General features: G+C 40.9%; 1 long non-coding RNA gene across 1 annotated transcript; it reads right to left on the reverse strand.

The window, feature by feature from the left end:
- Window positions 1–70: 70 nt before the first annotated feature.
- On the reverse strand, window positions 71–20228 carry LOC125961745 (uncharacterized). Its single transcript, XR_007472714.1, has 3 exons — window positions 20058–20228; window positions 452–654; window positions 71–309 (listed from the first exon to the last, which is right to left on the reverse strand). It is a non-coding gene; the product is annotated as an uncharacterized LOC125961745 (long non-coding RNA).
- Window positions 20229–20544: the final 316 nt, after the last annotated feature.

Raw genomic sequence — 20544 nt, forward strand, 5'->3', positions numbered from 1 at the left:
TGAACAAAATTAAAAGAATTTATAATAACATTTCAAGAAGAGGTGATAAGAAAATTAATTCCAAAGATTCACCTTTTTTTTTTTTTTTTTTGCGGTACACGGGCCTCTCACTGTTGCGGCCTCTCCCGTTGCGGAGCACAGGCTCCGGACGCACAGGCTCAGCGACCATGGCTCATGGGCCCAGCTGCTCCGCGGCATGTGGGATCTTCCCGGACCGGGGCACAAACCCGTGTCCCCCGCATCGGCAGGCGGACTCCCAACCACTACGCCATCAGGGAAGCCCAAGATTCACCTTTTAAATAGAAAATCCTAGAAGGGAAAATATTGATATGTTTGATACTGAAGGCAGAGAACTTAAACAGCGGACGGGTTTTAGCAAAGGGTTTGACGTTGGGGCCTTCCAAAGAGGCAAATACATAGTAATTCTGGATTTTGACTTTCTATATGGTACCTGCCAATTTGTCCCTCTGTTTGACCTGGCTGGTGCCACGGTCTTTGATCCTGGTGAAACTGTGTCATTTCTAGGCCCTTTCCTTTCAGTAACTGGGCTCTGGACAAGGAATTTGGTTCTGGTTCTCTGTCCTCAGCAATTCCAAATCTCCAGCCTGTCCCCTGGGTCTTCAAGCCCAGTATTTACCAGATCTTGGCTCCATCCTACCACACAGAAGATAGAGCAGAACTCAATTAATTGACAGATTTTCCAATCATTGCTATCAACCCCAATACTGCAGAAAATATCTAGGGATGTTTATGATGTAATGTGTATTTGTGAATAGTATTACATATACACCCCCAAATACTTATATACACTTATAGACACAAAAAATCTGAGTAGCTCATAATTTTAATAGACATAACACATGTCAATCATGTCTTCTTTCTTTTTCTCCTCCCTTTTTTATTCATTTAATTAACACACTGGGCTACAAGAATTTGGGCTATAAGATACAATTCATGTCTGAATATTCACAGAATTTAGAGTAAAAATTTGAACTGGATGCTCAGCCTGTTACAAAGCTATATGCTACACTGGTGTTTTAAAGGGACTCTTTGCCTAAAGCACTCAGAAGTATTTGTAATCTTGTGACCTTGGCAATCTATTGTTGCTTTCAGTCTGTCCCCATCCTTGACCCCATTTTCAGCCTGACCTTCAGCACTCTCGCAGGCATACTAGACCCTCTTACCCTTTTTCCATTCTGTTCTCTTGTTACGCTAGTTCCCGTCTGTCTGCTTTTCTGTTCTTGCTTCTGAATTTCAGAGAAATGCTGATTCAATTTAAATGCATACCACCTAACCTCAGATTAGCAACCACATTATTCATTTCTGGTTGATTCCTAACATAGCCATTCCCAGCATGTCCCACTCTTCTAAGTCCCTAGTGCCCACACTCTTTCATTCATTTTATTCAACGAATACTAATTGAGAATCAATAATGTGCCATGCACTGTGCTAAGTGGCAGGGTAATATGGTAGGGGACAAAACAGATCCTGTCCCTGCCCTAACAGATCTTACAGTCTAGCGAGGGAAAAAGGTAGCTTCCTGCCCTTATTGCTTTACTGGAAACATCCAGGCCTTTAGGGAATCATCAACCCTCTCATCTTCCCTTTCTCTGTGTCATCTCTCTCTGTCTCTTACTCAAGTATTTCTTATTTTTCCTCCTGTCTCAGAAGACGAGCCAATCTTACATCCTTTCCCATGAGTCCTTGAATTCACTCCCTTCTTCCTTCTTCTAAGACCTTACTCCCTATCATTCTCATTAGTTTTTATTCTGAAATAAATGATATTTCTCTTAAATCCTTTAAACAGTCTGTATTAAATCAAAGCTGTACTTTGATGAAAAAACACTGAATACATTTGCTAATATCTTCAAATTCAGGATTGGCAGAGTTTCTTTGAATGCTATCTTGTGTTTTTTCCTTTTGAAATTTGTGTTCTGTCCCAAAACAATCAGAATAGGAGCCAGGGGATTGACATTCTTGGACCTGGTCTAAACATTCTGGTGAACAGTTCCTCGGCAGATATGTCAGCATTACTTCTTTTTAAATGATTTTATTTGGATTGCCTTCCAGGTACTTTCTATTTTGCTCTGAAAAAATCACACACATCTAAGCTTGGTTTTTCAGTTTTAATCTTAGACTGGCTAGCAACTATAAAGAAAAATTATTTTAATTTTCCGATCTACTAATTTTGGATTGGTAAGGAAGATTGTTCCAGTATCTAGGAACTAGAAAATTTCCTGTTAGATTTAGTAATTACTTCTTATACTCTATTTACTGCATTGATTCATGAAAACCTCTCTCCTATAGGTGATGTCATCCATTACTTTATTGTGGTCATAACCTAGAAAATCCTGAGTGTATGGTCTCTCAATTCCAGTGACTTATTTTTCAGAAAGAAGGTGTTAGAAATTTCCCCTTAGGAAAACATCTGGTTCCTCTTTTTAAAGTAATACGAAAAGAGCATCACACGAAACAAGTTTGGAAAGGTGATGAGAGCATCACTGATGGTTTTGCTTTACCATTGCTCTTCAAGCCAGCATTTCTTCATCAGGGACACAGAATATGTGAGCCAGAAGCACTAATATATCATCTCTTTATTGCTGTTGATACAGTCTGACAATGAGCTATTATAGAGATTTGTGGGAAAACTGAGAACTAAATCCTAGCAAACAGGTAGGCCCTTCAAATGTTTGAGGTGTGAATCCTATACTGTAGTGAGAGTCTGAGACCTCAGTCCTTCTGCTTTAAGGGTGACTGCACTGGGTCTTGAATGCATGCATTACAGGAGACAGGATGAAAGGGCAGCTGGTATCTACCCCTGGCACAATGTACCCCCTCCTTCTTTGGGTCAGAGAAGAGGCTCCACTTTTGACCACACCCTCAGTGTCACAGCTGCACATTTTCTTTAGTTATCATAATTGGCACTTTCCCAGAGCCTCAAGTACTTAGCACCTCCTGGTGCAGAAGCAGGCTCAAGCTGATAGGAGGGTGGTATTGAGGCTGAGAGAGCAGTGGAGATGAATTAAAGCAAACGTGGAGATGAATTAAAGCAGTGGAGATGAATTAAAGCAGTGGAGATGAATTAAACCTCTCCCTGATAGAGGCAAGCTAGCCTCTATCAGGGAGAGGTCAGCAGTCAAAATCATCAAGTCCAAGGAGCAAGGTGAATGCTAGCTCACTTTGGAGGGTCTATATGCAAAGGGTCTAGTCCGGGGGGCCTGGGGTGATGTGTAGGAAAAGCCTTCTAGATATTAGCTTCTTAAGAAAATAAGTGGTGAGCAAATCTTAGATCAAGGAGGCCTTTCCAAATTCTGGGGGCAGATGTATTGTTCCTTGAAAAGCATCTTCTATGAACCAGATGAGGGATTCATAACGGAACCTGAACCTTAGATGACACAGCAAAAGTAAAGAGGGCTGTAGTTCCAATAAGGACTGGGGCAGGGTGGGGGGACATCTAGGAATCTGGGACTTTGGTCGAACAAAGACTCATCAGACAGTTTGGCTACAGGGTGATGGTTAGTTAGGCCTCTCACAACTCTGCTTTAAAGCACAGGCCAGATGTGACTAATTCTAAATCTTTCTGGAGCTGACCTGGCTGCTACTGTTTCATTGGCCATGGGTGTCGGGGAGGGGACAGCTTATAGGCACTGGTGTCTGCTCATCTAGAACAGCTGGAACAAAGCTGACTGACCTGAAACACAGGTCAAAGCTCATCAACTGTTACACACACAAACACACACACACACACACACACACACACACAAGCTATGGGCTAGAAAGGCTGCCCACTTATTAGTGGTGCAACATATGACCAAGGCATCAGCAAAGAATAGAAACCAGATTATCAGATTATTTAGGAATCAGGCATGAGAACTGACCCACACATAAGCCAAAAGACCTGTTGGGTTAATGGAACGCCAGAGGGTTCTTCTTTTGAAGCAAGGTCTATAGGCCTTATACCACCCGGTTATGAAGAGTCACATTTTGGCAGGGAAGTAACAGGGTGGAGTCTGAAAGAAACAACAAGAAGAGACTGAAAAGAAAAAATTAGGAAGTTCCATTCTTCTGGCTCAAAAAAAAATACCACTTGCATAGTTACAAAACCTGACTTGGCAACCATTCATGAGAAAAAAGACCTGGGGATTTTACTGGTAACAAGCTCAAAATGGGAGAGTTTGTGCAGTGTTGCAAAAAAAGCCAATGAAATCTTAAGTTGCATTAGTAAAGTATAGTGTCCAGATAAAGGGAGGCAATAAAGATAAAGACATAGAGAGACACATATAAATCAGTGTGAATCCAGAGAAAGACAATTAGGCTGTAGAAAAAGCTGGAAACCACGTTGCCTGATATGTGGTCAAAAGAACTGGTTGTGCTTGGCTGAAAGGGAAAAGACTGGGGAAGGAATGTAAGTGTCTTCCAACTCTTAAAGGATCGTCTGATGAAAAGAGTAGCCTTGAGGTTTGTTAACCCAGAGGGCAAACTGAGAACTAGATTTCAGCTCAATGAAAAGCAGACATTTTAAAGAATCAAACCTGTATGACAATTAAATTAAATACTTTCTGAAATCATGAGCTATCCATTACGAATATGTTCAAGTAGAGTTCGAATGGTCCTGTAAGGGAGCCTAATTCATGTGTGGAGGCTCGCAGAATAGAAGAAAGGGAGCTGCATTAGGTGGCCTCCATGATCCTTCCCAGCCCTATGAGTCCATAATTATTTTCTACCACCAGTGTTTCCATCTGAACACCCTCACTTCCCATTTCTTCCAGAGTTTGCTCCCACAATTTCTCCCACCATCTCTAGCATCTTGACTTTTTCTCCCTCCAAAGATGCTTTCCAATTTTTATTATTAAAGAATGGAAAAATATTCATTTGATCTTTTGTTTTTGCTTAGAGTGGAGTGCTATTATTGTTTTTACTTGTTCAGCACTATGTGTTTGGAAACAGCATCCTGATTTCTTTGGAGGACTACCCCTCCCTCACTCTTGGTTCATAAGATTAAAGTGGTGTTAACCCTTTAGCAGTGATCTATGACACTTGCCTGGTCTTCTAGTAGTTTGAACAGGATTATTTCAGGGATGGGCATGCGATTCAAGTTGTCCAATAAGTATCATTTCTAAGAATTTACTAGAACTGTTAGGAACCACTGGGACCACCTACCGGTTAATTATAAAACTGGAGTTGTCAGAAGCCAGCACATGTAAAGAGTCTACAAGAGAATAAATCCAGCACAGAAAAGTGGGTGTGCTGGGTGGAGAAAGAAAGAATATCTTAACCGATACTGTCAAATCTCTGGACGTCCCAGTTACACAAGCCAATAAAGTCCCTCTTTGGTTTTGATCTGTTTCTCGAAGCCAAAGTAGTCTGAACAATATGTCTGGGCTTTCAATTTCTTTCTGACTTCTGTCATTCATTCTGCTCACTCCATTGCATCCTGTCTAGGGCCCGTCACAATTCGGCCCTGCCCACCTCTCCAGCTTCCTCGCCACAGCTTTGACATTGCTGTGGACAACAGCGCTGGTACAGGAGGAGCAGGCTGGCACTGACCCACTCCTTCTGAAGTCTGATAACCTTGCAACATTTTTGCAAGGTATCTTCTTTACACTCCTAAATGCCTTTGTCTCTGACTCTTCCTTTCACATTGACCTGTTTCTTTCTATGGCAGCTTCATTTTTCTGTTCTTTAGATTAGAATCCTGGAACTCATCTAAGACATGTTTATTAAACACCTTCCATCTGGGCTAGATGCTGGTGATTCAACAGGGAAGTCAACGTTGACAGCCACTGCAAACTTGGGCTTACAGTCCAGGGTAGAATGCTAACAATACAGTTTACTCCAAATCACAACTTGGAGAGAATCCAAGCAGCTGCCTTTTTGAACCTTGGTTTTACACAATGTAGAAAAGCCAGACTCTTAACAGTCACATTTTCCCATTGTAGATATATGACACAAAATTCAAAAGGAACATAAGGATAGAGCGAAAATTCTCTTTGTAAACCTCTGCCCTTCAGTTCCCACAATGCCCCTCCCCCATGCAACTATTATTGTCAGTGTCTCATGTATCAAAGCAAAACAAGTTTGTGCACATACAAGCAAATGAATATCTATCCTGCCCACCCTCACCCCTTTTACAGAGTGGTAGTCTTTGCAACTTACATTTTTTTTTCAACAAAATACCTTGGAGAAATGCTATATCAGTACCCACAAAGGCACACTGTTCTTTTTAATGGATGCATAATATTCAACTGTACAGATACACCATGCATTACTTAAATAATCTTCTATTGACGTATCTTAGGTTGTTTCCAATATTATGCTCCTATAAACAAATTTGCAATGATTATCTGGGTTATATAGTATTTTGTGCAAATTGTGAATTATCTGTAGGATAAATTCCAAAAGTAGAATTGTTGGTCAAAGGATATGTCTACTTTCCACATTGATATCTATTGTCTAATTGTCCCCCAAAGTGATCACATAAATTAACAGTGTATCAACCATGGATGAGTGCCTGTTTTCCAACAACTCCTTGAGAAAGTCTGTTATTAAACATTTTGGTCTTTGCAAATCTAAGTGAAAATGCCATCTCATTTTCATTTTAACTTGCATATTTTATTGGGAGTGAGGCTGAGTATCAGTTTGCGTTTAAAATCCACTTGTATTTCCTTTTCTAGAACTACTTGTCATGTCCTTTGCCCATTTTTCTATTAGATTGTTGACCTGTTGATTGGTATAAGCTCTTTCTATTTTTTGGAAAGCAGACTTTTTTCTGCCATATGTGTTGCAATTTTTTTCTAGATTGCTATCTGACCTTTCATTTTGTTTATTTATTTTTTTGCTTTCTCTTGTTTATTTTGGCCAAGAACTTTGAATCTTCTTTTTCATCCTCAGTATATTACTAATTCTAAAATTTGTTTGTTCTTACTATTTCTAGATGGGAAAAGAGAATGGACAAATCATTCATACAAGTGGTTAATAGACACATAAAAAGTTCAACCTCACAAATTAAAACAATACAAATTAGATTTCATTTTTTTACTCTAGCAAATTAGGAAAGATAATTAGAGTGAAAACAGCATTGCTATATTCTGTTGGCAGGAGTGCAAATCAATTCAATACTTTGAAATGCAAATTCTCAGTAAGTAGCAAGAGCTTTAAATTAAAAAAAATTTTTATTCAGTAATGGCATATCTAGGAATTTATCTTATGGATATAACAACCAAGATGGGCACATTTAATATATAGAGATATACTTCTACTCAACACTGTTTTTTTTTTTTTATTTTATAAATTTATTTATTTATTTTTGGCTGTGTTGGGTCTTTGTTGCTGTGCATGGGCTTTCTCTAGTTGCGACCAGCGGGGGGCTACTCTTCATTGTGGTGCGTGGGCTTCTCATTGTGGTGGCTTCTCTTGTTGCGGAGCACGGGCTCTAGGTGCGCGGGCTTCTGTAGTTGTGGCTCGTGGGCTCTTGAGAGCAGGCTCAGTAGTTGTGGCGCACGGGCTTAGATGCTCCGCGGCATGTGGGATCTTCCCGGACCAGGGCTCGAACCCAGGTCTCCTGCATTGACAGGCGGATTCTTAACCACTACGCCACCAGGGAAGCCCTCAGCACTGTTTTAACAGGGGAAGAATTGAAAGAAATTTGAAATCTATTGTCCTACAAATAAATCACAGTGCATCCATACCAATAGAGACAACACAGCTAATGTAATAATAAAGTTTAAAGCTATTAAGGATGTAGAAAAATTCTCACACATATTATATTAAAGATGGGATACAGGGCTTCTCTGATGGCGCAGTGGTAGAGAGTCCGCCTGCCAATGCAGGGGACACGGGTTCGTGCCCCGGTCCGGGAAGATCCCACATGCCGCGGAGCGGCTGGGCCCGTGAGCCATGGCCGCTGAGCCTGCGCGTCCGGAGCCTGTGCTCTGCAACGGGAGAGGCCACAACAGTGAGAGGCCCGCGTATCGCAAAAAGAAAAAACAAAAAAAAAGATGGGATACAAAATTGCTTAGACAGTGAGATCACAACCACATAAAAATATATGAAAAACTGGAAAAAATATGTCAAAGCAGTGGTTGCTTGTATTTAGAGAGATTATGCATTTTTCTCCTTTTTACTTTTCTGTGATTTCTCAAATTTTATAATGTGCATATATTATATAATCTGATAAAAATCAAAATAAGCACATACAAAAGGAACGTACAGCTATTTCTAGGATTTACTCTTCATCTGTTTCTATGATAACCGATAGGCCTTCAGGGTTTTCTTTTCCACACTGGGATTATTGAAACAATCAATATTACTCAGCCTTGCTATCTCTACTCTCCTCCAATATTCTGTTAGATTACTCAGAAACACTGCCTATTATTACTGAAGACCCCAGGACAGCATTCCTATTTCATGACATTTAAATTACTCAGGCTAATACACCAGCCCTCTAAAATTTGGCCCCAGTCTACTTAAATCATCCAAGTGCATTTCCTACTACTCCCCAGGAATATCCTGCATCCTCGATAGAGTGGTCTCATCACTGTTTGTGCCACCCCACGCCCTTTCTTTGTTCGTTCTGTTCACTGTTCTTGTAACTGCCTTCCCCAGGCTCCCTTTGTGCCCAGATCTGATTCATCCTCAGGAGGTTTCTGTCTCCTCCGTGTTGACCTTCACCTCACCCTTGGCTGAACTCTCAGAGCATGCCCCTTCAATCACAGCCACAAAGTAATGCTTCACAGTTCTGCGACCATTTCTTGTGTGCTAATATTGACTCCCCAACTGTTCTGAAAGCTCTGTGAAGGCAGGTGATGCTAATCACAATCTTCTTGTCTCCTCCCACTTGGTTTCTACCCAGTGCTGAGCAGAGGGTAAGGCCTGGCCAACGCCTGAGGTGGCTGCAATGATGAGCATGTTCTTGGGCAAGGTCTTCTTTTCGCCTTTCCTCTGTTCTTGCCCGGAAGCCTCTCTTCTGAGGAGGGCCTGCCCAGTGGCAGAAGAAAATTAGCAGAAGCCCTAGTGGGGTTCCAACCCTGGCTACACATTATAAGCATTTGGGGAGCTTTAAAAATATGGCTGCTTGCAGGGAACTCTGCTCAAAACTCTGTAATGACCTATATGGAAAAGGAATCTAAAAAAGAGTGGATATATGTATATGTATAACTGATTCACTTTGCTGTACAGCAGAAACTAACACAACATTGTAAACCAATTATACTCCAATAAAAATTAATTTAAAAAATATATGGCTGCTTGCCCTCTGCCATCCCCTGCCCTACCCCTGAGGTTTAGAATTTAATTGATGTAAAGTGGGACCAGCAGTGATATGTTTTCTAAAGCTCCCTCACTGATTCTAATGGTTTCATTGAGTGCCACTTCTTTCAGGTCTCAGCTCTTTTGGCGTGCACCCATTCCAGCACTTTCCTGTCTTATTTCCAGGCAGGAAGTCAACCTAGAACTGGCCAGAGACGCCAAAGAGACTGACTTTAGATAAATCCTTTGGCATCAGCTATAGCCTTTGTTGTTTTTCAAAGGTGTTTACTTTTGAATTGACAGCTATCCACGTAGGGGCCTGCTCTGAAGGTTGCCTTGCCAGGGTTGCCTTTCAGTCTAGGCACCAAGATAAGCTAACGGATAGACAGACCAGCACTAGGGTTAAAATAAACTCAGATCCCCTCAAACAAAACACTGTTGTTATAGAGTATAGCAAGTCAACTGAAGCAGTTTGTTTCATGTGGAAATACAATACATAATTTGTGTGACAGAGCTAGAACAAAATGTTAAAGAGAATATATATGTACAAAGAGGAAAATCTCGACAGTTATCAACCATTATAAAAATCCTACTAATGTATTAGTACATAACTCCCTTATTTATATAATAACAAAACAATGGCAGCAATAATAAATTTTTAGCACTAACTATGCACCAGGTACCCATTCTAAAGGTTTTATTTGGAATATTTAGTTTAATCTGACAACTCTACAAGATAGGTACTGTTATTACCCTCATATCATAGATGAGGCAGTTGAGGAAATGAATTACTAAAGATTTTGCTAGCTGGTAAGTGGCAGAGCCAGGATTAGAAAACGTTCCGAGCTTCTGTTCTTAACTTTGTAGGACAAATTCCTATTTCAATGGAAAATGAAGTTTTTTTGGTTGTTGTTGTTTTTGTTTTGTTTTTACCATCCAAGGTTTCTCAAATATCTGAATACACATTAAATACCTTCCATTATTTTTACTTTCATGATTTTCAAAATTCTTCCAAAGCGTACTATACACATCACTGTTTCCTTAGACAGAGAGCACTGAACACAATTTAACCTTTTCTTGAAGACTCCATGTTAGGATCACAGACTTTGAGGATGCTAGATGGAACCTGATTCTCTCAGTCTTTTTAAGGTTTTGCCTAGTTAGGTCCCTCAGACTTCACTGGGCTGGACAATTACTGCAGACACCTTTCCCTCAGCCCCAACTAAAGGTACCTGCGCTGCTCATGGGCACTGCTGAGGTGTCAGCCCCAGACAGCTGTGTTCTGTTCTCCGCAGGCCCTGCAGTTCCTCAGCCACACCTGATAACACAGAGTGGACTCCTGTCCTAAAGCAGCCATGCTCTAGGCTGGCCAGCAGTCTACAGCATGGACCAGTGGAAAAAGTTTAGCCACAACTGGGTGGTGTGCTTCGGATTCTCCCTTTGGGGAATTTGAGCTGGGAGTTACTGGTGAACAGTGGGAGCTAGAAACATGTACACAGAGAGCCAATGGGGTAGAATAAGCCAAAGTTATGAGGAAGCAAGTCTGATGCTAAGCACAAGCTGTGAGGTAGAAAAGAGGTAGAGAGCAGGAATCACCAACTCCGACCTTCAGCAGCGGGGGTGGGCTATGCAAATGAGAGAAGGGGGCGTGGTGAAGGTAGCCCGGGCTTGGCAAAGATTCGGGTGACGGCCAAGTTCATGCCCCACCCTAAGACTTTGGAACTCTAAACGTGAAGGCACCACACCGGCCAAACAGAATGAGTCTGCAGGTTGCAATAGGTCAAGAGCTGGCAGCTTATAAATTCCTAAGAGGGGTTGAGGAAGTGGGTCAGGGGAGACAGAGAAGACGCAAGACACTGCTAAGCGCAGCCAGAGGGGAGAGCTGAGGCCGTAAATAACTGATCACTGAGGTGACGACGTGCGATGTTGAAGTCCTGGGGTAACCTTGGATTCTCCATGGCATCCTAGTCCCAGTCTTCCTGAGGTCTGGCGCTGCTACAGCGCCTGGTCTTCCAGAGGTTTGGTGATTTGGCCGTTGGTGGTTCCCACGAGGCCCTGAGGGGTTGAGATCCTTGTTTTCTTCATTCCTTACAACTCCTTCCCCTAATATTAGATGTAACTTGAGCTGTTCCTCGGAACTAGAAAAGCCTGATGAAAACACTCTGCGTGGCCCCAGATTGCTCCTTTTTCCCCGTTTGGAATTATTGTTCTCCTATTTACAGTTTTTCTATTTCCTCCTTGGCTGCTAGGCCGTCAACTCACTTTATTGCTGCAGTGTGCCAGCTTCTACTAGCCATTCTCTCTTCGTTATTAAGGCTACTCATAGAGTTAGACATGAAATCTGGAAGCTTGGTGGAATTAAAACAAATTTAAAGTAAACAGGTAATTAAAGAGGGGTGCATTTTATATTATGTGAATTATATCTTAATAAAGCTGTTATAAGAAATTAAATAAGCAATGAAAGACTTTTAGTGTCACGTGAACTTTAGTAGATAGTATTTTCGAAATGTAATTTGACTGTTCAGATGCCTTTCTTGTTTACTTTTGGCTCTAGTCCAATCAGTGAATGGCTTATTAAAGTATCCCTTGATTCTCAGGAACCAAAACATACAAGGAAAGGAAAGGAGACTTATTTTAAGACATTATTCAGAACCCAACTGAAGGAAGTATGCATGGTCAGAGAGCTTCTCTCTCATTCTCTTTCTCTTTCCCTTTCTCCTTCTAGCTACTTGGTTCCCTAATCTCTTTGTCCTGTTTCACATCTGCTCCACCTTCTTCTCTGCAAATTAGTTATTCTGCTTCTCTGTAGAGTTTTTACTTTCTTTTCCTTCATAACACTGGCTTTGGGCTGTCATGCTGTCGATTTTGGCAATGCATGACCTTGCATCATGACCTTGCGTCTTCAATGCCAGCACCCTCCAATTCAGCCTTCCTGTCTCTGAAAATCTGATCGACTCAGTTTGGGCCAAGTATCTGTCCCTGGTCAAATTAGCTGGTCAGAGAGCAACAGGCTCTCTGAGGAGACTTTGGCAGGGGGGAAATGATTGGCATTTCAGCCAGAGTGAAATTTCTATATTTCTGAACTCTGATAGGTGATGTGTTATTACATATTTATGTTTCCTCTTTGTATTCTCCATTCAGTGCTTAGAGTCCTGCTAACAATAAACAAATTGTTGATGATATTACTTCACTATCTGGAGTTAGATGATCTAGCCTAGTCAAAAGTCACTATCTTGGTTTTCCTTCACGTATAAATACAAAATATATTAAAGGCAATTCTTCCCTTCAATGCTTGCCTGTCATCTCTCAGGATCCTATTACTGGATTATCTTTGTAAAACTTTAGTTCATGTTAAACGAAACATAAGGAAAATTTAATTTTTAACAACGTAGCTAAAAGTTGTTGTTGATGTTTCTGTGAAAAAACACTTTAAACTCCACATTGCATCTACAAGGAGATGCTTTCCTGACCCAAAAGTTGTCACAAATGTAGGGGTGATTTGACAATTTGTCTAAAATCACTACTTTTGAAATCATGTTTCCTTCTTTTCACAAAAGTATGAAATGATTACAAGTCAATCATGGGTGAAAGAGTTTACTACTGGTTTTTCAAAAGATGCCAAGTGTTGGAGGAAATTTTTCTCCCTGGCCAAGACAAGAACAGTTTCATTTTAAAAACAATCAAATGCAAATGAAATGTTCCTCCATTTTTACTCTAGCATTTGAATGATACTAAACAGTTTTCAAGCACTTTCTTATGCATGATTGAACTTAATACTCAAAACAGCATTCTGAGGGTTGGTAGTATCATTTTGTAGCTGGGAAACAGGCTCAGGCAGGTTACAGGACTTGTCTAAAGTCACAGTGCTATGTGCTCCAGATACAAACTGGTCATTTTACTCTAAATCTTGTGGGTTTTGAATGGCACTTTGCTGTCCCTTTATTTTGTCCCTAAGAATTTGGGGGGTGGGGGGCCATGGGGTGGCATCAGTTAAGTGCTGTATCTAAGTGTTTCAAAATCCACAAATTCTCAGTATAATCCAGATTTGTTTTTCTAACTCCAAGGCCCATGCACTTGATGACATAACAAAACTACCACCTAATTATGATAAATGGAAAGTGATAGTCTGGGGGTTACCACTTAAGACAATGTTTGACCCCGTCCCTCACAGTTGAAATCACATATGCTATTTCATTCAGTGAATCCCTTTCTAATTTTGTCAGAGATGTAACCCTCATTCTTGAGATTAAAATAAAATGTAAATCTCTAACGAAACCATTCACGGAGGGACTAACTCTCAGTGCTATCCCAAGAGCAAATTAGTCCCCTAAGTGAGACAGTGATTGTGTGGTTAGGATGCTAGCCTACTTAAAAGAAGAAAGGTTTTTAAGGCGATACATGCATTTGCTATTTATATTTAAATTGATCCTACTAACTACCCAAAGTGTTATTCGATCATTAGAGTAGGCAAAGCTTAGAAAACCCTCCTCAGCAGTTCAAGTTACTCTAGGTATAGGAAAATAACACAACGATTTGGCTTTTAAAAATAGTCCCTGATTCACATTTTTCATGAATTTAGATTTGTTTTTCCTTCTACAAAGTCTAAAATGAGCAAGATTTTGTGGGGTTAATTATTATACAAGAGGCAGACATTAGATTGGAATTTAGGTCCTCTGTGTGCACTATTCACTAAATTTCATTTCTTAATATTGCATTTGGTGCTTATAACAGGATTCTCAAGACTGTGCCAAGCAGAGGAATTCTAATAGTTCTTGTGGTCTAAAGTGCACAATCAAGAAATAATCCACATGGAATAAAATACTAAGAAGATGCCAATACATCAGTTATTTCTATTTCTAGTTCTTACTTCTTTATGTTGACTGTATTCCTAATTTCTTTGCTTAAAGGCACTTAGGATCACTTTGGGAAGAAAAATCATCCAGACATTTAGGAAACATTTTAGGGGAAAGGAAAGCAAGTGCAACTGATAGAAAGGAATGAAGGTGTGAGGGTTGCAGTTCAGAACAGAGAGGAAAAGTTCGAGCTAAACATAGGGAAACGGCAGCATTAGACTTCTCTTAAGAGTAAAAGAAGGTGGGTGTTAGGAAGAAACAGAAAAGTTATTTTAAAAAGCCCACAAGATTTAAGAACTACGAATATAAAGAGAAGCAGAGATTCCCCTTTTCATATATGAGTTTGTGAAAATGTGAATTAGAGTAAAATGTGTGAAGCTAAATAATAGAATTATATATTTTAAGGGAGGATTTTATTCCTGTGTGTGTGTGTGTAGATGTAATCTCTGATAATGTGGTTCTAGCACTTTACTCATATTCTCAATTTTGCATTTTTCCATCACAACTGGATAAAAAATTAATCAGTTGAAGTCTAAAAAGCATCTGAGGAGGCTGAAGATTTGCTCCTTTCTGACTGTCATGGTTGTATTAAATTTATAAGACCAATGCTTCTTATTCCTATTATCAACACTTTTATCTATATTTTATACTCTTTTAATAAAGGCAAAATGCACTAAACTATTCAAATATTTGTCCAAACAGTGTAAGGCAGACTGTTGCCTACCAGCCAACTTCCCTCTCCGACCTTAAATAATCATTTGTTAGCTGGAACACAAAGAATCCAAGTTCAGCACATGGAGGAAACTTAGGAGCATCATCTAATATATGACTGTGGATTGAAGTCAAGAAAGTCAGGTAGGGCTTCCCTGGTGGCGCAGTGGTTGGGAGTCCGCCTGCTGATGCAGGGGACACGGGTTCGTGCCCCGGTCCGGGAAGATCCCACATGCCGCGGAGCGGCTGGGCCCGTGAGCCATGGCCGCTGAGCCTGCGCGTCCGGAGCCTGTGCTCCGCAACGGGAGAGGCCACAGCAGTGAGAGGCCCGCGTACCGCAAAAAAAAAAAAAAAAAAAAGAAAGTCAAGTACACGGAAGGCCTAATGTTGAAATCATTTTTTCAGAAATACTTGCAATGTATTTGGATGTATATTGGTAAGAAAGACAAGAGATTAGATAGGAGGATTTTTTTTTTTTTTAAGTAAAGGGAAAAGACAGAAATTTAGCTATCCTGAAAAGGCAAATGTTTTAGTAAAGGTTCAAAGGATTTTGTGCATTTTGGTCATCATCTCCATCAGGCTAAGTGCCTTGGACTTGGAAAGTCCTGAGTGACCCTGGCCAAGTTCTCTCCCTTCAATGGGCTTCATTTTCCACACCTGATAAATGGGAAATTATTCCTTACTGTATTGATGTAAAGATCTCTAGGTAAAATACACGAAGCGCTCATGCAGTGACTGTCACTTAGGTACTTAATAAGTGGTGGCAAGCTTTTGTTAGATGGGTATTCTAAAGAATAATGACTTCTGATGACCACAGACTGCTCTTCACTGTTATAGTTAGCAGAAGGCTACTCCAGCTGGCATTAGGGAGGAAGGCTACACCAACAGCAGCAGGAATCACTCCATGGTTTGTTTAGGTCTCCCAAGCCTGGTTTAGGGGTAGTGTTTTACAAAGACAGGAATCCTATGGTAATAATATTTTCAGGACACTTTCCCTTCACCACCCTCTGCAATGGTTCTTGAATTCATCCTCTTCCTTTCCTTCCTACTGCCATTGCCCATATTTATGCTCATGCTATTTAGCCACAACCATGGCAAAATCTTCTAAGTAATCCCCATCACTAATTTCTTCCCCCGATACCTGGCCTCTAGTCACATCCTTATAAAACATTTATAGTAATCACTTGCCCCTTAAGAACCTGTGGTAGCTCCCCAGTGCTTACAGAAGAAGGTCCGTCCTCTCTGCTGTTTTATGCAGCCTTCCACAGTGAGGCCCCAGCCCACCTCTGAAGCCCTATCACCTTACACCCAAGTCTCTAAAACCCTATCCTACCACCACCAGAAAAGTGAGATGTTTCAAGAGTAAATCCTATACTTTATAACTTCTGAATCTTTGCTTTTTCTGTTTTCTTAGTCTCGAATGTCCTTTTCATGGGGGAAATTCCAATCATCTTTCAAGGTTCAGCTCAAACCTTATATCCTCCAATTAGTACATCAAGCTGAAATGAGTTCCTTTTTTCACGGCTCCTATCATGTACCGATTTTTAAGTCCTATAATATGCTATATATTGTGATTATGAATTTCTGTTTTCCTTCTAGACAGTAAGCTCCTAAGGGCAGAGAATTTTCTTATTCATTTTTGTAAAATGTTTTTCCTGGAAACCACTGAAAATGAGCATTTTAATAAAATTCTTCTTGGTAAGTGACCAAAGACCTGTAATGGCCAAACTCAGTGGAGGCTCTTCAGTTTTATCTCATTTGAACTCTTACGATATTTGAACTGTTCATGCCATTCTCCCTTCAACCTCTTTATTCCCTTGATTTTGGAAGCACCACTCTGTCCTGATGTTGGATTTTTTCATAGATTTCTACACTGGCTCCTTTACTATTCAGTATTCTTCAGGGCTCTAATCCTTAACCCTTCTCTCTTCTTACTTCATGCTCTACCGAGGAAGCTGCCCATACTTTCTCAAAGATTCAACTACTAAGTATGTATCTAGCTAGAAGCTTTTGTTCATCTGTAAGAGAGATCCCCAAAATAGTGGCTTAAACAAGATAGAAGTCTGGACGTGGGCAGTCCAGGGCTGGTTGGAAGTTTCACGGTGTCAACAGGGACCCAATTTCTTTTCTTTGAGGATGTTATGGTATCCTCAAAATCCTCAAAATCCTGTTTGAGGATTTTATTTGCAAGATACAAGGTAGTCTAAGTTGACTGACAGATCTCCAGCTATCATGTTTGTGTTATAGGCAGCAGGAAGGAGGAGGGAGGGAGATAGACACCTGCCACCCTCTCACCCCTGACCCCTGTGCTTTTAAGGAGACTTCCCGGAAGTCCCACAGAACAGTTCTATGAGAATTTAGCCACAAAACCACAACTATATATCACATATATATTTCATATATATATATATAGATAGATTTCAGGCAACACTATGTCTAGTTAAAAAAGGAGCTTCTGGAAAAATGACCATTTTTCAACCAACATGGTAAAAATTCATCTGGACAGGAATCATCAGAGAATGTTCAATCGGACTTCCCTGGTGGTACAGTGGTTAAGAATCCACCTGCCAATACAGGGGACATGGGTTTGAGCCCTCGTCGGGGAAGATCCCACATGCCGCGGAGCAACTAAGCCCGTGCGCCACAACTACTGAGCCTGCGTGCCACAACTACTGAAGCCCGCAAGCCTCGAGCCCCTGCTCCGCAGCAAGAGAAGCCACTGCAATGAGAAGCCTGTGCACCACAATGAAGAGTAGCCCCCGCTCGCTGCAACTAGAGAAAGCCCGCGCACAGCAATGAAGACCCAACGCAGCCAAAATTTAATTAATTAATTAATTAAAAAAAAAAAGAGAATGCTCAATCCAGGGAGGGATATTTGCCGCAGAGCTGAACATTTATATGGTAATAAAGTATTTCCCCACGGATTGCTTATTGGTCAAAAAGGGAAACAGTAACTGTACAATGGAGTAACCAGACAACACCCTGACCAGGTGATCAAGATGAATATAACCAATGAGGAGCAGGCAGACATCATGTGGCCTCCAGATGTGACCCTGTGAAGGACATGACATTGCCTATGTGGTATTCCAGCTGGAAATGCATAGCCTGAATCGAATCATGAGCAAGCACCAGACAAACCAAAACTAAGGAACAGTCCATAAAAGAACTGACCTGTACTTTTTAATAATGTCAGTGTCATGAAAGATAATGGAAAACTGATGAATGTTTCCCCATTAAAGGAGACTAAAGAGACAGCAACCAAATACAATACGTGATCCTGGACTGGATCCTGGACTGGAGGAAAGCAAGATGCTCTAAAGGGCATTATTGAGACATTTGACTAAACTGGTAGAGGTACTTCAGAGAGAGAAAGGACAAGACCTGATGACTAGTCTTGAATCTGTTTTCTCCTTTCTATTCCCAGAGTCACTGTCTTAGTTCAGTTTCTCAGCATTTCTCCCCTCAGCCTATTTCTAGAATCTTCCAAGTAATATCACAAAGTCCAATGTCTTTCCCTTCCAATCTGTCCTCCATATTGTCACCAGAGTGATTTTTTTAAAGCACAAATCTGATTATGCCAAATTCCCTGTCTTAGTCCATTTGGACTGCTATAACAAAAATGCCATAAACTTGATGGCTTTTAAGCAACAAACATTTATATCTCATCATTCTAGAGGCTGGGAAGTCTAAGATCATAGTGCTCGCAGATTTGGTGTCTGGTAAGAGCTTGTTGTCTCATTAAGGGCTGCCTTTTCCCTGTAACCTTACATGGAGGAAGGGGCAAGGGTACTTTCTTGGCTTCTTTTATAAAGGTGATAATCCCATTTATGAGGACTCAAACCACATGGCCTAATCATCTCCCAAAGTCTCCACCTCCTAATACCATCCTCTTGGGGGTTGGGATTTCAACACATGGATTTGGAGACGGCACAATGCTTCAATCCATAGCACTCTTAATTAGAAATCATCTGTGCGGGACTTCCCTGGTGGCACAGTGGTTGGGAGTCTGCCTGCCGGTGCAGGCGACACGGGTTCGTGCCCCGGTCCGGGAGGATCCCACATGCCTCGGAGCGGCTGGGCCCGTGAGCCATGGCCACTGAGCCTGCGCGTCCGGAGCCTGTGCTCCGCGGTGGGAGAGGCCACAGCAGTGAGAGGCCTGCGTACCACAAAAAAAAAAAAAAAAAAAAAAAAAGAATCTGCCTGCCAATGCAGGGGACACGGGTTCGAGCTCTGGTCCGGGAAGATCCCACATGCCGCAGAGCAACTAAGCCCGCACGCCGCAACTACTGAGCCTGTGCTCTAGAGCCCGCGAACCACAGCTACTGAGCCCACACGCCACAATTACTGAAGACCGTGTGCCTAGAGCCTGTGCTCCGCGACAAGAGAAGCCACTGAAATGAGCAGCGTGTGCACCTCAATTAAGAGCAGCCCCCCGCTCGCCACAACTGGAGAAAGCCTGAGAGCAGCAATGAAGACCCAACGCAGCCAAAAGTAAATTAATTAATTAAAAAAAAATCATCTGTGGTCTAATCCTAGCCATTTAAGATCCTTCTCTACATGGATTCAGAGTTCCTTATGGGGCATTTCCTTCCTGCACTCCCATCTCAAATGGTTCCAGTTCTTGAATGTTCCCTCCACCTTTCGTAGTCATGACACAATGCCCAGGATGACATAATGAGGACAAGAAGGGGATGTAGCAAGCCAGTAAGATAGGGAGTTATTTTAAAGCTTTTACCTAATTTAAAATATAGGCTGGACTACCATGTGAAATGACTCCATTAAAATTTTTTAAGGAGTTAATTTTTCAAAGAAATAAGTAAGTGTCTACTGTTTATGCCAACTCAAAGGAAAGGGCAAATGAAGATGGGCTTATTGGCTGACTTCCACCCTAAAATTTCCTGTGAGCTATTAAATGTGGCCAGCCAAGGATCTTATTATCTTAATCAGAATTATTCTATCAACAGGCCTTTTTCTCTGTCACAGCTGGTGCTGAGAGCCGTATGTCATAAAACTCCCGTACTCCCAAAGTTTAGAAGCTTTGCTGAAACGAAAATATATCACGGTTGTTGAATCAAGTGACCTATGGAGTTCCCAAAAGAATTGTCCTTTATATTTTATAGTTATATAGTGAAAACTCATGATTTTTCTTACCCATGTGGCTTTTCTCCCATTTCCCATCTGTTTACTCCCTATAATTTTTCCAAAATATTATTCCATCAATCTGTTCAATAAAAAAAGATTGTTTACCTCACTTGCTCTCAGGAATAAGAAAGCATCACCAGAATTGCATTTAGTGAGGAGTGATATAATTCTTTTTCTCTGGACTTGTCAAATAAGATTACCAGCACACAAATACCCATCTAGCATTCAATACAGAAGATCCAGCTATTATATATTAGTATCTATTCCATAGATCTGTATCTATACCCAAGCTTACATTTTAAGGCATTAGTTTTAACCGTTGTCAAGCATTCCCTTAAAAGTCAAGTCTGTATTAATATAATGAACAGTGAGAGAGGATTAGGAGTATAATTGTGAATTGCTTGAGTGAAGATTATTCATTCTGCACCATGTATTCTGTCAAGTGGAATTTTAATTTGTGACCAAACACCATGTTCATTTCCATAAAGGAGAGGTGGTCTATAGAGCTCCTGATAGATTTGTATTTCAAAGGTATGCTGTTACATCATTTTATACCTAATCTATGAATTTGGCATGTCTATTTCTAGTTTGC

This window comes from Orcinus orca, chromosome 17, assembly GCF_937001465.1.
Source record: "Orcinus orca chromosome 17, mOrcOrc1.1, whole genome shotgun sequence".
NCBI lineage: Eukaryota > Metazoa > Chordata > Mammalia > Artiodactyla > Delphinidae > Orcinus > Orcinus orca.